General features: G+C 35.9%; 1 protein-coding gene and 1 long non-coding RNA gene across 2 annotated transcripts in view; one reads left to right on the top strand and one right to left on the bottom strand.

Moving 5' to 3' along the window:
* The window catches only part of LOC306655510, a 214048-nt gene that overhangs the window by 1184 nt on the left and 198516 nt on the right, over positions 1-14348 (bottom strand). The window lies entirely within an intron of this gene.
* MYO5A (myosin VA) overlaps positions 1-14348 on the top strand; it is a 217645-nt gene that overhangs the window by 29464 nt on the left and 173833 nt on the right.

The raw sequence follows: 14348 nt of genomic DNA, 5'->3' as shown, positions 1-14348 counted from the left end.
TGGTGACAAGTTCTGCTCCTTCTAATGTTGAAGATTGAACACTAGAGAAGCACACCAAGGCAAGCATATTAAGCAGGTTTTATTTAAAGGTAATAATACTGACTTCTCCCGGCAGGAAGAAGGGGGCCATGGCTGATGTTCTAAAGTCCCCAACTTAACCACTTTTGAATGTACAGTTCAGTAGTGTTAAGTACATTCATAGTGTGGTCCAAACAATCTCCTGAACTCTTTTCATCTTGAAAAACTAAAACTCTGGTATGACCATTTAAAGATAATTCCCCATGTTCCCCTCATTCTAGGCCCTAGAAACCACTTTTCTTCTTTCTGCCTCTGAATCTGCCTAGAGTAGAATCATAGTGTTTGTCTTTTTGTGATTGACTTTTATCATTTAGAATAATGTCAAGATTCACTGGTGGTGTAGCATGTATCCGAATTTCCTTTTTTTTTTTTTTTTTTTGGTACTATGGATCGAACCCAGGGGTGCTTAACCACTAAGCTACATCCCCAACCCAACCCTTTAGAGAGAAGATCTTGCTAAGTTGCTTAGGGCCTCGCTAAGTTGCTGAGTCTGGCTTTGAACAATCCTCCTGCCTCAGCTTCCCGAGGGATTACAGGTATGCACTACTGAGCCTGGCTCCTTCCTTTTTTTTTTTTTTTTTTTTTTTTTTTTTTTTTTTTTTGCGGTGCTGGAGATCAAACCCAGGACCTTGTACTTGCAAGGCAAACACTCTACCGACTGGAGTTATCTCCCCAGCCCTGGCTCCTTCCTTTATAATGCTGAAAAATGTTTTGGTGTATGAATATATGCATTTTGTTTATTCATTAATTCATCCATAGGCTTATGGATGCCTAAGTTGCCTAGGCTGGTTTTAAATTTGTGGTCCTCTTGCATTAGCCTCCTGAGTTACTGGGATTATAGGCATACACCACCATGCCTGGCTGTTTCATTTTTTTTGAGGAACCATCATACTGTTATCCACAATATGCATCATTATACAATTCCACCAACATCACACAGGAGTTCCAATTTCTCCATATCCTCTTCAACGTTTGTTATTTTTCTGCCCCCACCTGCAATAGCAGGCATCCTAATGAATTTGAAATGATATCTCATTGTGATTTTGATATGTATTTTCTTAATGATTAATGATAAGCCTCTTTTCATGTTGGCCATTTGTATCTCTTTTTGAAATAATGTCTACTCTAGTATTTTGCCCATTTTTAAAATCAGGTTATTTTTGTTCTTGTTGAGTTGTAGGAATTCTTTATTCTGAATAGTAAGCCCTTATCAAATATATGATTTGCAAATATTTCTTCCCATTCTGTGGACTGCCTTTTCACTGTTGACTATGTCCTTTGATGCATACAAATTTTTAATTGTGATATAGTCTAATTCATCTATTTTTTCTTTCGTTGCCTATACTTTTGGTGTTACATCTACGGTATCATTGTCAAATTCAGTGTCATAAAGCTCTCCCGCTAAGTTTTCTTCTAATGGTCTTATAGTTTTAGCTTTTACATTTATGTCTTTGATCCTGCTTAAGTTACTTTTTCCATGAGATTTAAAGTCAAAATATACCTTCATTCTCTGCTCTTTTAATGATATATCAGTGCACTGTCTCAAAGAGAAGAGAGGGCTCTGAAGTCAATTATGCTATTGACAATTGCTTAAAATGGAAATTTTGCCTTAATGTCTCCTCCTATGGGCAATTCTTACTTATCTAGTTTATCTTTCCCCAAAGAGTTTAAGTTTTAAGAAGTAAGAGAAATTCCTAAATATTGGTTGTCAGTTATTAAGTATTAATTATTTGTACTTTTTATTTTAGGTCCTTAAACTTTTTATTGTGAAAAGTTTTCAGACGATACACTAAGAAAATAGTAAAACAAACCCCAGCACACAGCTTTTAAACAAATAGCCTCCTGCACATCTTCATCTACTCCCTTTTCCAGTCTTTTGCTTTCTGAAGTATTTTGTTATCATTTCACTCATGTATTTAATGTAAATTTATGTATTTCTGATCAAATATGTCTGATGTTAGAATATACTTTTCTAGTACTTTATAGTAGAGTATTTGTATAATCAATTTATATTGTGTTAAATTCTAGCACAAGGACCAATAGCCTAATTTTTTGATATTTGAAATGTCTTTGATTTATATATTTATTACATGCTATTTCTTTGATCTTATCTGTAAGTAGTAATGCTGCTTTTGCCTCAGGAATCCAAATTGTAATTATGACATTGCTCTTTTAGGAAAAATTGAACTGCTCTAAAGCCCTGTACATTGGAAAATGATTTCCAGTGCTAGAGATATAGCTTACTGGTAGAGCACTAGACTAGCATGCACAAGGTCCTGGATTTGATCTCAATAACAGGAAAAAAAATGTGATTTTTCAATAACTCATTATTTATAAACATTAGTTACATGTACTTATAAACTGCTTAGAATGAGAACTCACAGGAAAGATTACTATGTTTCTGACCTTTGAATCATGGTGATACTGTGTACGAAGAGCATCTACCTGTTCCATTATTCTTACCCCACCCCCAGGAGAATTTAATAAAGTTCGATAAGTGAGGGGACTTTTTGCTATAGAAGTACTATTTAGACGTTAAGAATTCACAAATACATGATTGTTAAAATGAAAAATAGTCAGCTCTCATTCAGATTTTAAAGTTTTCCTCTTGATTAATATTGCCTAATTATTCAGTACTGTTATAACTCAAAGTGGGAGGGGTGCTGTCAATAGATAGGCTATTTGATATAAAGCGGTTTGGTAAGTGGAAGGTATGGGTAGTGAGGGGAGTCAGGAGCTATTTCCATATAGGTAAGCTGGTTTCTTCAGTTGACCAAGGATAGTGAAAACTGAAGCCAGGAAAAGTCAGTGTTAGCACACTGGCCCATACATTCCCAGGTAAATAGTTTTGTATGATATTACTTATTTCTCCTCTGAGATCTCCTGAATTTAAAATATTGAGTAAATAACTCATATCTGAAAAGGATATTTAAGAATCATTCATACATACACAAATACCAATTCCTTACTTTCTTAGGACTTTTTTCCCACTGCAAACTTGAGTAAGGGGTGGGTGTATCTTTGTGGGGAGCCTTCCACAAAACCTCTATTATAAGCATCTGATGACTCCAGTAGCATGCCAGTGGTCAGGTGTGTATGCTTGGCCTTTAGAGTGGGCCCCCATTTCTCTTAGCCTTTCAGTGAAGCAACAAAGGAGAAAGTGCAATGCTAGTTATTCTTTGAACATTATCCTTATTTTCCTCTGCCTGTGTGTTATTTCCTTTCCTTCCCTCCCCCCTTTTTGAATAATTTTATCTAAGTGTCAGTTTGAAAAAAAACCTGCAAAAGGCTTTTTCACTTGCTGGAAAAGGCTTTTTCACTGGAAAACAGTGGTTCTTGGAATTTATTAACGAGTCCAGTCTCTTTGAAAATGTGAAGAAAATAAAGGTACATAATTTTACAAGACAGCCTCTCTGAGAAGGGAACATTGTAGCCAGGTTTGAATTAGAAAGATACACTGTAGCAGAGAGATAATGAAATTTGAGCCAAAATTCTTGGGTCAAATCTTGGCTCTGCCATTTAACTAGCCTGTGCTATCTTAGCCAAACCTCTTTGACTCACCCAAGCAGGGTTTCTTTCATCCGTATAACAGTTAGTAGTGCCCAGTGATGTTGTTATTGGGATTAAAATAAATGAGTCTTTGACAATGATGAGGAGACTCAAGCAGGGAAGACTGCTGTCATCCTCCTGTTCTGTAAACCTCCCTCCCCAATTTAACACAGAACTTGATTCACAGTGGAATTCAGCAAAAGTGTACTGAAATATACTTTGATTTGAAAGTAAATAGGAAAAATATTGAAGACAAATGTGATTTAAACAGTTCACAAGAATGAAAAAACAATTTACCACAGTAATGTTGATAGAACTATGTCCTCATGACTACTTGTTTATGGTGATAATTCACAGCTCAAAGTAATTTTATGTAGTTGTCTGCTACCAGACTTAAAATCATTGCTAAGGTTCATCCTTAAGGATTTACAATAGTGTTTTCAAAGGAGCAACTTCTGAACTGACAAGTAGATTTGCTTAGTATTACAGGTCATTTAAAGATGTTTAATTATTTAGCATTGTTGTGAGGCCTAATTTAAGGTAACGATTTTTGTTTATTTTGTCTATTTTGTTTTAGGGATTTTCCTATCAAAGTTTGTGTGTTGTTTTTTGTTTTTAACAATCCACCTAAAACTTATTTTTTCTTCCTGGCTATGGTGTGTAAAATTATATTAGTATAGAAGAAACATGCATAGTTAATATCCATATAAACTTACTTAATAAATCTAAAAGAAAAAGGAAAAAGAAAAAAACTTAAAGATATTAACGGTGATTTGCTTTTATTTCATTTCAATAACATTGGTTGGTACTGCTGAGATAACTTTTTTTAAGAGACGTTGTTATTCTAGAATTTAGCATCTCATGATCTAATCAGAGTTCTCATGTAGAAATCACTGACTTCTTTTAAGCAGTTGCCTGAACTCATGTGACCAAAAATTTGCACCCTTTAGGAATCTAATTGTCTCCTTAATTCCAATGGTATTTGTGAGTGTGCTCTGTTGTTCAAATGCAATATGCTTTAACATTTTGACTTTAGAAATGATTTATTGCCTGACATTTTTTCACATAGTGAACTCTTAGTTTCCTTTTAAAGATTATTTTCTGTGATTTACACGTCATTAGCAGAGAAGAATAATTTAAACTGTTGGAAACTCCAGTGTCATTTGAAGACTTATTAGAAAAATCTTTTATTGTGACTTAGGTACCTCCTAACTATGTTAAGTTCTTTAATTATTTACCTTTGCCTCTCTGCTTTTTATGATGACTCAAAAGAACAATGTATTCAATTTTAAAAGTTGGCATTGAAGTCAGGAAATATCTAGGAGACTAAAGAAATACCTGTAGTGCTTTGTTCTGTCTACCAAGTTGTTTTGTTAATTAGGAATATAAAAATATACTTCTGTATTCCTTCATATTTCATATAATGATCACTTTGGAATATTTAGATCTACAAAACACTGAAACAAACATCAAGGTTAAAATTAGTGTTGATTTCACCTCCCTATTCTGTCTTTTCTGGTAATAAAAAGAAATACTAGGGCAAAATTTTCCCCCTGAATATCCATTCTACCTGCCCCCACTACTTGAACAAAAGGGGATATATATGCATGTGTGTGTTTTCTACCACAACTACCTCACAAGACAGACAAGTGCTGTACCACTGAGCTACAGCTCCAACTGCAGAAGTAATAGTTTTTAACTGAGCCATTCGGATATTCTGTTTTGGAAATTTCAATTAAGGATTATAGAGAAAGATAAGCCAGAGAAGAGAAATATTGACACACTGACAAAATGACCCCTTTAACACTGGTACATCAGAAAGGATACAGATTCGTACTGCTGAACTTCCTGGGCCTGCCTTGGAAATAATACTATGCTTTATTTTTGTCTCTGTGAGACTTGGTCCTTCTCTGGTTCCTTATCCTTTTGTTTCCCCTATATTCTCCTTGCTCAAGAATGAGCTTCTCACCAGGTGGCTTGGTGGTGCACACCTGTAATCCCCGAGGAGACTGAGACTGAGGCAGGAGGATCGAGAGTTCAAAGCTAGCCTTAGCAAAAGTGAGGTACTAAGCAATTCAGTGATCCTGTCTCTAAATAAAATACAAAATAGGGCTGGGGATGTGGCTCAGTGGTTGAGCTCCCCTGAGTTGAATCCCTGGTACCGTTCCCCTACCCACGCCCCCTGCAAAAAAAAATGAGCTTTTCTTTAGTGAGCTTAAGTGAGTCTTTACTCCTTGAAATCATAGGAGCCCAATTAAATACCTGGACCAGTGGAGAACAGGTAGGTCGTCCAGGAGCATTTGGGGCAAGAGTTACAATGTAGGGCTGCAGGATTAGGGACCTGGGCCTCAGGGCATTCTTGAATTGCTGCAAATGGACTAGTTTCACATTTTAAAAAAATACACTTTATTTTTAGAATATTTTTAGGTTCATAGCAAAATTAAGCAGAATGTTTTCCCATATAGCTTTGTCATTCCCTACAGTCTTACTTTTTTCTTTTTAAGAAATTGGGTCTTGCTGTTTTGCCCTGGCTCTTTTCAAACTCCTGATCTTCCTGTTTCACCTTCCTGAGTAACTGGGACTATAGGCATTCACCACCATGCCCAGCTCACTATGAGCAGAAAGTCAGTGTTAGAGATATGAAAAGGATAATAAATTTCACCTTGTTCCATTTTTTTTAATGTGAATATGATGAGAAGTTTTTAGAATTTATAAATAGTAGTTATGTATAACCTCTACATCACTTATTAACTTCATTGCTTCAGTTCTTTTTTTTTTTTTTGGTACCAGGGATTGAACCCAGGGATGCTTATTATTTTTTATTTTAAGTCAGGGTCTTGCTAAATTACTATGGCCTCACTAAGTTGCTGAGGCTGGCCTTGAACTGGTGATTTCTCCTGCCTCAGCCCTGAGTCGCTGGAGATAACAGGTGTGCACCACTGCGCCTGGCTGTTTTCTTATCCTTAGTGAAAACCTACTGGGGCTCAAAATTCCTACGTGTTTCAATATGTTCAAAATGGAGCCGATAAGAATACAAATTAGGTTGACTCCTCTTTCTTTTAGCTCTGGATGTCCTCTGCCCTCTTCAGCAACAGAAAAGGACCCAAATCCAATCACAAAACAAAAACCTCCAGGAATAGTTCTGTGGTCTCCCATTTCAGGATTTCTTCCATGTGACGCCATGAGGAAGAACAGGTAGAATCAGATACTTGTTTTTTTTATGTTGTTTGTCTACTATGTCTAAGAAGTTCATAAGTTCACAGAGTAAGCATTCTCCTTTTATCCTTTTCCATATGATCTCAGCCTGTGTCTTCTGTTCAGACACCACCCCAGTTCCTCTCTCTTGTGGTCACAAGAATATCAGAACTGTCCAAATACTTCCTCTTCATTATGCCTGAGTCTCCAAGTGTCATGCTGAGTGAGCTGTGTTTTTGCTGACTGAGTCATGTTCTTATTGTACCGATGCAAAATAGTACTGATTATTTTCTTTTTCTACTAACAAAATGAAGATAGAAAATATGCCTAACATGCATAACCACATGCTTATACTTTTTTCTTGATGAAAGATAAAGTCAGTTCTTTCATCAGTAAGTGTTTAGGCCTTATTGTGCACTTTCTTTCTTCCCAGCATAGATTATTAGCAATCCTGTTAATTTTTTTTTTTTTTTTTTTGGCAATACTGGGATTAAACCTAGGGGTGCTGTAGCACTGAACTACATCCCCAGACATTTTTATTTTATATTTTGAGAAAGGGTCTTGCTAAATTGCTGGCTCTGGTCTTGAGTTTGTGATACTCCTCCCTCTGCTTCCCAAGTTGCTAGGATTACCAGTATGCACCACCGCACCCAGCCAATCCTGTTAATCTTTTTGAATCCAATGTGGAACTTTTTATTATTTTAAATTCTTTTAAAAATTAATACCTATTAACTGCATAATAGTGGAACTCTGTAATATTTCTATACATAAATACAGCATACATGGATCATACGCAACTGCCCCTTTAAATTTTTTGTTTATCTATTAGTCAGACGGGACCACTTGTATTTAATTATTTTTAGTGGTACTTCTGTTATTTGCCTGTTTTTGTTTGTTTTTTGTTTGTTTGTTTGTTTTTGCCTATTTGCTATTGGTTGCTTATCTTTTTTAAAAAAATTAATTTGTAAGAGTTTTTTATACATTGAGGGAATTAATTTCTTACAAATATATATTGGTAAATTTGTATTTGACTTTGTTTGTACTATCTTTTGCCATCCAGAAGCTTTAAATTTTTCTTAAAAATCTTTTGAGCCTTTCTTCTAAATATACATCCTTGGTCACCTGGTATAGCTGGTTTTCCCAACTAAAATTCAGCTAAAACGGTGTGTGTGTGCCAGAATGGGTTAATAAGAAAGCAGCATGGAGCCCCAAATTTAACACTCCATTCAGAAGTGAGCCAACAGGATTCTTTTACTGAAGGTGACTCCCAAGGCTTTTGTTTCCAACAGCGGAATCTTCTAGCTCCTGTCATTAATTAAACAATACCATCTCAACTTCCCCCTTGGCCCTTGTCTTTAGGTAAAGCTGACTCGCAGTGCCTCAACTGCAGTGTTATTTGCCTCATATGAATGACATTTTGGAAGCAATTATATGTGTTATTAGATATATGTCTACAGGCAAAATATGAGTGAGTAGTATACAAATAATTGGAGAGAGAACAACTAATCGCAGGCAGAAGTTATACAAAATATGCTTTTGATTATGATGAAACTATTGCTGATGGAATTGGGTATTAGAAATAAATGGTCATTCATCACACTGCTTAAAAGCCTTTGACTTCTTATGTTCTGTAGTGTAAAGGCCAACTTCCTACCATAGCATTTGAGGTCATTCACTTCCTGGTCCTCATTTGTTGTTGTTTTTTTTTTCTTCAGCTAGACATTTGCTAAATACTTGTATTCCACATATATTAATTGAGTACCTACTACTTACCAGACATTGTTCTAGGTTTTGGAGTTGGAATGTTCTCCACTCTCTCCCACTTTGTAGGGAGACATATGATAATCCCAAGTAAACAAAGCAATCTGTAGGGTAGAAAGGGAGTACTTTTCCAGAAGGACACATCTAATCTGAGACCTGAAGAGTAAGAAGGAACTAACCCTAAGAAGAGTTGGGACATGAGAGAAATAGGCAGAGGGCATGGCAGTGACTTTGAAGTTGTAGAGTTTGGGGTTTTCTAGGCACAATAGAAGATTGGCACCACTAGAGCTCAGAGAAAGGGAGAAAACCCCAATGAGGTGATGTTAAACCTGTGGTTGGGGTCAAATCATAGTTCCTTGTAGAATGTAGTGAAAGAATTCAAATTAAGCACAATGAGGTTCTTGAATCTAGGATTGATATGGGGTAAGTGGTGATTTAATATACCAGATATTTAAACTTTATTTCATTTATCTGTGTAGCAACTCTGTAAGGTAGATATTAACTGGCTGCACAAATGAGAACCTCAAGGAAGAAGTTGGGTAATTTGTTCAAGCTCATACAGTAGAAAAAGTATTAGAGCCACTGACTCTGACTGACTCCAGAGACCATACTTATAACTTTGTATATTCTATACTGTCTAACCAATTTGTTTTATAAGAAAATTGAGACTCAGAGAGTTTAAAAATAAATAAGTTAGAATGAATAAAAGGATATGAGGTACTCTTCAAAAAAGTTAGACCTTCTATCTGGGAAGACAACTTTTTATCTGGTGGAAGCTCAGAAGGGTATGAAGAATCTGAAGAGGGTAATATGGACTTATTCACTATATAAGTAAAAACTTGAGGGCATCTTTTGAAGCTTCAAATAAATAATTACAAGTCAAATAAAAGGAAATACTTTTTATACAATGATAGTCAATTATCTCAGATAGAGATTGAAAATAAATTTAGAGTAGGTTTATGAAGACTATAGACCTGTTTAGCAAAAAGAGAACCAATTTTGTATGAAGCACACTAATACACCAGTGAAAACATCTATAGTATAAGCTTAAATAACTGTCTAAGAAAATTATAAAAAAAAAATGAATATAGGGAAACTATAATGGTAAAAAACAAAAGCAATTTTAGGTGATAATTTTTTAATATTTAAAAATTTAGTTTTATGCATCTTAAAAATACATAAACTCATGAATAATTTTTTTAACTAAGAAGCTAGGGATTAAAATAAATAATTATTTTCCTCAGTTGTTATAGGTAGAATGAAATTCTTACTTCCAGAGACATTCATGTTGAGCAGCGGGAAGGGTGTGGTCAAGTCACTGTAGGATGCTGCTTGAATGGGGAAAAGCTTTCAGAACAACTGCTTGTTTTTGCTGCATTTCTCTTTCAAACTACTCTCTCAGCATTTAGAATCGATGTTAACTCTTGCTCAAGAATAAATGTCCTTAGTTCATGAACTATGAGATTTTTACAACCTAAAATAGACTGCCAGTCAATTCTGATCTCTCCGTTGTGGTTCCCATTGTCCTGTCAGTTGCTGTCAGTCCTACTGAGAACCCTGACCCCCTAAATCAGATTCTCCCTATCAATTTAGTCATACCATTTAACACCTAAGGGCTGTTTCAGTTGAGGGAAGCAGAGTGAACTTTTGGTCTTTTCACATGTGTGGGAATTGTCAAGTCCTAATTTCATAGCCTTAATACCTATTTCTGTTTCTTGGTTTTCTAGTAACTGTTACCATTATCAAGGTGCAAGTGTGCAAGCAGCTGGATTGGGTCTAACATCAGTTCTGTGGTTCTCCTCGGCCTTTAGTGTGACTGGGAGCACATGCCTTTGGGGGACTTAGGGTGCATCTAGTTGTGTTTTCAATATATCATAAGAAGATTGTAATCTTATGTTATTAGTCTAACTTCTTGTACATGCATTTGAAAATATTAATGATACAGAGTAGAAATTGTGGATCTTGTTCAAACAGTTTTTCTGGGAATTCTGTTGATCAAAAGTCTATGCAAGTTATGTGAAGAGGGCCAATTAGTATATAAGATATAAATATAAATAAGTTTTTCTAACCTGGAGGCCCTTCATGTTAATATATGTTCTGTTCATCATCTTCTATGCATCTTTCTGTTATGAAATGTTGTTTCATTTGGGCTTTCCAACTTTATGTTAAAAAAAACTTGACTGACTGAGATGCTGTTTTTAATTCATACTTGTAGTTGACAGCTTATTAAATTATTTTAAATTCTCTTCTGTGACTTCTTCCATGACTCACTTTTACTGTGGCATTTCTTCACATTTCAAATCAGTGTGACTCCACAAGGCTTGTCCATCAACTGTTTATTGACTCAATATACATCTGTAGAACATTTACTCTGCTAAGTATTGGGCCAGGTATGGGGGTGATGCCAATGGATAAACCACAGATCTTGTCTACAGGGTAGTCACAGTCTAGTCAGAGAGACAGATGTGTGAAAGATAATATCAATAGAGGGGCTGGGGCAGAGCGCTTGCCTAGCATGTGTGAGGCACTGGGTTTGATCCTTAACACCAATAAAAATAAACTAATAAAGACATGCCTTCTCTCTATGACTACACAAAAATTAAAAATAAAAATTAATAAAATATGGCAAATGCATAGATAAGGATAAAAACCAGATTCTTTAGAAGCTGTAAGCATGAGGCCCTACCTTAACTTGTTAGCCAAGGAAGCCTTTCTGGAGGTCCTAACACTTTACTGAGTTTTAAATATGACTTGTTTCATTTTAAAAATTTTGCTGTTTTAAAGAAAAGACACAGGTTACCTTAAACATTTAAAGAGTAGAAGAGAAGAAAACAAATCCTCAGAGACATAAAATAGAGTCAGAGATGAGGTGAGAAACAATGTGTACCATAGTGATCTGTTGTATTGACTCAAAATCTCAGATTCACATTATTTTTTCACATTGGGAATGTATCTTATAATTGATGCTGTCTAATTTGATGACTAGGACATACCTCAATTAAATAGGTAATTATATGGAACCTATTAAAGATCAGATTCTATGTTGAACCCTGGGCATCAGTTGTTTCTGGTTTTTGTGTGTGGGGTGCAGGGGACCAAACCCAGAGCCTCATGCATGCTAGAAAGTGCCCGTCCTCTGAGCTACTTCCCCAGCCTCTGGACATTGGTTTTGAGCAAAGAAGACATAATTCCTATCTTTGTGGTTTTTTTATAGTGAAGAAAAAGTACAGAGTTATGTGAAAAAATATGGTGGGGAGTGGGGAGCTCACTTAATTTAGATGCAAAGATCAGGGAAAGGCTTTTTCCAAGTAACAGATATTCAAGCTTAAAATACGAAGAATGAGCAGAAAACAATTCAAGAAAACTAGGAGTTCCAGAGCAGGAAAGAGTCTTGAAGCTTGAGGCAGCATGGGTTATTCAGGCAGCTAAAAGTTAAATCAGGGCAGATGATCCTTGGTTGGGCAGAGAGGAGACTAAGCAGTGGGGTAGTGGGGAATATCATGAGATGAGTCTGGTTCTAGGCATGCATAGCCAGACACAGTGGTGCTCACCTGTAATTTCATTGCGTTGGGAGACTAAGGTAGAGGATCTCAAGTTGGAGGCCATCCTCAGCAACTTAGTGATACCCTGTCCCACAATAAAAAAAGAACTAAGGATGTATCTTAGTGGTAAAGGGCCCCTGGGTTCAGTCCCCAGCACACACACAAAAAAGCCTTCTAAAGGCAGTTACCAAATAATACAAGGCTCTAGGGGGTTATGTGAATGTTTTATACTGAGTTATAAAGGGTTTTTAAGTAAGGATGAGACATCATCAGATTTTTCCATTTGCAAAATATACTGTGTCAGCTGTGTACAGAGTCAGGGAAGGAAAGCCTGATAACTATTTTCAGCATTAGAGTGAGTAATGGCTAAGATTTGGGTGGTAGCTGTGAAGATGGGGTGGGAACTACATCAAGCTAAATATTGCTGGTAGGACTTACTGATGGATTTCATACAGGGATAGAGGAGAGGTTAGTACTAAGGATCACTTTTCTCCCAAGGCAACTAACAACTGGGTAGAGGTTCCTGTCTTGTTACTAAGATAAGGATGCTACAGAAAAGGACATAGTTAAAAGGTGGGAGAGGAATTTTGTTTGGGGTTGTTAAGTTTCTGATGCCTACAGGACATCTACGTAGAGATTTTAGTCAGTTATGTGGGTCTCTAGTTGAGTAGAAAGATCTGGGCTAGAGATAGAAATTTGATAAGACTTGGCATTTAGACTAATGAGGTGGGTCAGATATACTGTACATGTAGAAATAACAGTGCTATCTAATCTTCATAATAATATTATTAAGAATAACTAACAATTATTGCCCTCTATGTCTAAGCACTGTTCTGCGTACCTTACATGAACCTTAATTGATTTAATTCTCATGATAACTCTCATTATATATGAAGTGCAAGAAAGCCACAGGAAAATTAGTAAGAAACAAAACCCAGTTTGGTCTTAAAGCCTGAATTCCTAATACCCCTTTAGAAGAGAAGAGATAGCATAGAGAAGGCAGAGCTGGCACAGGAAACTGAAAAGGAGGGATTTTCTTTTTTTTAAATTAGAACATTATATATAGTAGTTGGGTTCATTTTGACAAACTCATAGTGCATGGAATTTGATTTCAGTCCTGTTTTCCCTCTCCTTTCCTCTCCCCTTCCCCTATTCTCCTTCCTCTACTGATTTTCCTTTCACTTGTTTGTTTGTTTATTTATTTATTTTTGGTACTCCCAACATATACATAAAGGTGAAATTCCCTGTGGTACATCTATATATACATATAACATGATTTTGTTAGATTCATTTTGTATTTCTTCCCCTTTCCTGTCCCTCCTCCTTCCCTCTCTATCTCCTACTCCACTTATCTTCACATATATCTATCATATCTGATCCCCACCACCTTCTTTTCCTTGTTTTTCTCTAATTTCCACATATGAGAAAAAAACATTTAACCCTTGATTTTCTGAGTCTGGCTTATTTCACTTAGCATGATGTTTTCTATTTACATCCATATACGAGCAAATGCCATATTCGTCATCATGGCTTAGTAAAATTCCATTGTGTACATATACCACATTTTCTTGATCCATTTCATCTATTGATGGTCATCTGGGCTAATTCCATAATTTGGCTGTTATTAATTGTGCAAGTGTAAATTTCGAAGTGGCTGTATCCTGATATTAGTTCTTTTGGGTAAATACCAAGGAGTAGTAGTAAGGTTATATAGTGCTTCCATTCCTAGTTTTTAAAGGAATTTCCATATTGCTTTCCAGAGTGGTTATATTGCCAATAAGTACAACCTCTAAGGTATGTGAGTACCTTTCCTCCCACATCCTTGCCAGCATTCATTATTTGTGTTCTTATTAATTGCCATTCTGGCAGAAGTGAAATGAAATCTCAGCGTAGTTTCTGTTTCGCTGATTATTAGAGATGTTGAAAATTGTTTTATTTATTTGTTGACCATTTGTTTTTTTCTTTCTTTTTTTTTTTTTTTTTTTTTTTTTTTTAGTGCTGGGGATTGAACTCAGGGCCTTGTGCATGTGAGGCAAGCACTCTACCAACTGAGCTATATCCCCAGCTCCCCCATCTGTTTCTTCTTTTGACAAATGTCTGTTTAGTTATTTGCCCATTTTTTGATTGGGTTGTTTGTTTTTTTGATGTTATCTCTTTAGAGTTCTTTATCTATTCTGGACATTAATCCCTGTCAGAGGAGCAGCTGGCAAAGATTTCTCTCCT

The sequence above is a fragment of the Sciurus vulgaris genome (assembly GCF_902686455.1).
Source record: "Sciurus vulgaris genome assembly, chromosome: 2".
In the NCBI taxonomy this organism is placed as follows: domain Eukaryota; kingdom Metazoa; phylum Chordata; class Mammalia; order Rodentia; family Sciuridae; genus Sciurus; species Sciurus vulgaris.
The sequence above is the reverse complement of the archived record's forward strand: the minus strand, read 5'-3'. Positions and strand labels throughout refer to the sequence as shown.